The following is a 3,729-nucleotide window of genomic DNA, read 5'->3' on the forward strand; positions in this document are numbered from 1 at the left end:
TGTGTGTGTGTGTGTGTGTGTGTGTGTGTGTGTGTGTGTGTGTGTGTTGGGAGCTTCCTCCCCATATTCCCATTCATTCGTTTAAACACACAGGTCACAGGATACCCCAGGGGGGGCCTCTAGCTGCCTGAAGCTCTTCCTCCTGCAGGGATGTTGGGGCAGTTTGTCCAGAGTCTAATTTCCCCATTTTAGCGCATGCAGGCATTTTGGGAAACATTTTGGGAAAGGTTGGCAAGGCTTGTCTTTGCCCAGAATCTGCTTTTCCACGTTGGACCAGTGTGTGTATGCCATGGGATTTTTTTCTGCCAGATTGATAAATACAGGATTGTGCTGTGCTAGGGAGAAATTAAAACAGAGGGATGAGATGAGGATTAGCTGCGCTCTCGGAGTGGTGGAGGCTACGTCAGATGGGGAAGGTGAGGGAGGGCTTTCTCTGGAGGTGAAAAGTGAGAAGGAACCACCCATTGGAGAGAAAAGAGCTCCAGCCAGCAGGAACAGCAGGTGCAAAGGCTAGGAGGTAGGCTGACTTGAAGCACAGCCAGGTCAGCGTGGCTAGAGCTGAGCCAGCGAGTGGGGTACTGGGGGATGGTGATGAGGTTGGGGACACCTGCAGAGGTATCAAACCAAGTCTGTACGCTGCCCTGGGGAGTTTTGATTTTACCCTCAGAGGCTTGGGAGGCCCCAGGAGATTTTAAAGCTGAGGAGGGTCTGATTTCAGGTTTTGAAATCTCCCTCTGGCTACGTCATGAAGAATGGACTGATGGTGGAGGGGGAGAGGACAAAATGCTTTCAGGACACTGAAATTAATTCTTGGAAAGACTTTGGAATATATATTTAAAACTCTGCCTAGATGAGCCCCAGGGTCCCTGGGTACAGATGTCCCAGTTGTGCACTGCCGAGGGGTTGAGCATCTCTAAGGAGGCCGTGTGCAAATTGAGTGTTGTATGTTTATGATAATGGTTTCCCCATCCGTGAACAAGAGTCTGGAAGAAGCGACACTGCTTTCTCATTTACCCGGAAGCATTTGTGTGTTCCTCTAAATTCAGGCAGGTTGAAGTGGCTGAAGGTTCTGAACCAGAGATTAGGACGAAAGTTCTCATTCAGCATGGTGGGGGAGGTGGGCCCCAGCCAGGGGCAAGGGACAGGCTGAGAGGTGGCTTGGGGAGAACGTGGAGTCTCCATCACAAGGACTGAGAGGCAGATTTGAAGTTCAGACCATCCAAGAGGTGGAGGTGGGCTGGGCGGTTCACTTGGAGTTGAAAACGCCAGCAACACCCAAAGGGGAGGTAATCTGTGATCTGGGGTGGGTTCTGAAAGATTTTTTTGATGACTGGCAGGAAAAGGGGGAGCTGAGCTTCTGCCGGAGAGAGCCAAGGTATTTCCCAAAAGATTCATCGGGAGGCTCTCTGGTCAAAGCGTGCGCGTGCGTGCGTGTGTGTGTGTGTGTGTGTGTGTGTGTGTAGGATTCCCCAGCACTGGCCCAGGCACATGGAGGAAGCCTCAGGGAGTATTTGCCAAATGACACTGACTCCCAGGCTAGAACTGTTTTGGAAATTTCCTCCCTCCTCTTTCTCCCAGAGAACTCCTACTCATTCCTCAAAACTCATCACAAATTTTCCCTTCTGTAGAAAACACTGTCTGATCCCCCTTAGGACTTCCCCAGCCTCTGTCCCTCCTCCTCTGTCTGTCCCTTCCTCAGCCTCTGTCTCTGATGCCATAGGGCTAGGGGTGTCTGTGAAAGGCTCTCTGGGCACAGGGGGGTGACAGGGAGGGGATGCCTAGTTGAACTATGTCTCAGGCAGGGGGTTCTGTGTGTGCCCATGCATCCACATGTGTGTCTGTCCATACCAGCCTCCCCCTCCCACACAGATCTGAGCACTCAGGAGATCTTCCAGTCAGAGATGGGGAGATGCAGAGACAGAGAAGGGAGAAAAAGCAAAAACAGGTTTCTAGAAGGAAGAGGGTCCCCTGCTCTCTCTGGCTCTCACCAGTCTGTCCTCGAAGGATTTACCTAAAATGAGGAGGCACCCAGTCGCATCCCTCAGTCCTGATTCTCAGGCACCACAGCCTGAAACCTCACCATGCCTCCATCACAGATGAAAAAAAAAAAATTAGCCAAATAGAAATCCTTGGGACCTCTCTCAGCTGGGACCTCAGAGACCTTTCTGTCCCCCCCAGCGCTGTCCATCTTACAGGTGGGAACACTGAGGCACGAGGCAGAGTGGAGACAGCCTGGAGTTGCCCCAACTCTGCTGTGCAGGCAGAGAATGGGGGAGCTCACTGGCGGGCTGGTCCACATCATGACCCCTGCTGTCCCCTGAACATCCTTTCCTAAGAATTGTCAAGGACCAAAGTCGTTTTCATTGACACGTGTTGCTCTTCTCTTTGCCTTTTATTTTTTTTAAAGAGACAAATCAAGTTGATGGTGTTAGGTAAGACCCCCTCCATCTTCCCCCTGCCCCCCGCCCAGCCACAGTGGCTCTCTCCAGGCACAGGTCACAGGCAGAGGGTCCCTATGCATCCCCGGCCACACAGCCAGGGGGATTCAGACCCCAACCCTGGCCCCGGCCCCCTAAGACCCCCCACCCAAACCCGGCCACGCAGTCCAGGGAGGTTCTTCCTCCACACAACTTCTCTTAGCATGTGATTGCAAATGTGAACTCAAGACGCTGTTTGTCTGTTTTAATTCCATCCCGTTGGTCTGGCGTCTGCACAGATGCCCCCATTTCTCTGTAAATACGTGACTTGGAACAAATGTTTAAAATCAACGAGAAGTGGTCATGAATGCATGGTGTTGAGATGTTTTGCACTATTCTGAATTTTTGGTCTCTGTAAAAATATTTTATTAACAGCAGACATTAAAAAAAAAAGAAAAAGCACACAGCCTCAGATGTATGGCGGCCCCCTTCCCTCCCGTATTGGCAAAAAAATCACGTAGCGTCTACCGTGAGCGGCTACTGCCGAATACACTTCCTGCCCACGAACGCAGCTCATTACAACTGCCGTGGTTCCATTTTACAGAGAAGGAAAACAGGCCCCAGGGCCAGAGCCAGGATCTGAACCCAGGATACTGGGCAGCTGTTGCTCTTAGCTCAAGCAGGTTAGGACACAAATGCCAGGGACACACTCAAATTCCACCTACACCCCCATGTTTGGAGGTTTTTTGTTTTGTTTTTGGCTGTAGCAGGTGAGAATCTCATTTCATAAACTTGGATGTGCAACGAATGAAGCTTCATTTTTCTACACCTGAATCTGAATTTGAATTTCTGCTCCACCAGGAAGCAGAAAGGGAATCTTATTCAGCACAGGGTTTCCTCGGTAAAGTCAGGAGTTTCCTCCTAAGGTTTCTACCTTACGTTTCCTCCTAAGATCTGGAGTTGTTTCCACATTTGAGTGGCCAGGGCAGGGGCCATGGGATCCATCACTGGGAGTGAGGTTTTTTTGGGGTTTTTTTGTTTTTATAAATTTATTTATTTATTTAATTTATTTTTGGCTGCGTGGGGTCTTCGTTGCTGCACGCAGGCTTTCTCAGTAGCAGCGAGTGGGGGCTGCTCTTCGTTGCAGTGCGTGGGCTTCTCATTGTGGTGGCTTCTCTTGTGGAGCACGGGCTCTAGGTGCATGGGCTTCAATAGTTGTGACACGTGGGCTCAGTAGTTGTGGCTCGCAGGCTTTAGAGCACAGGCTCAGTAGTTGTGGCGCACGGGCTTAGTTGCTCCGCGGCATGTGGGA

The sequence above is a fragment of the Monodon monoceros genome, unplaced genomic scaffold (genome assembly GCF_005190385.1).
Source record: "Monodon monoceros isolate NGI ecotype Baffin Bay Population unplaced genomic scaffold, NGI_Narwhal_1 Super_Scaffold_12, whole genome shotgun sequence".
Taxonomy (NCBI): domain Eukaryota; kingdom Metazoa; phylum Chordata; class Mammalia; order Artiodactyla; family Monodontidae; genus Monodon; species Monodon monoceros.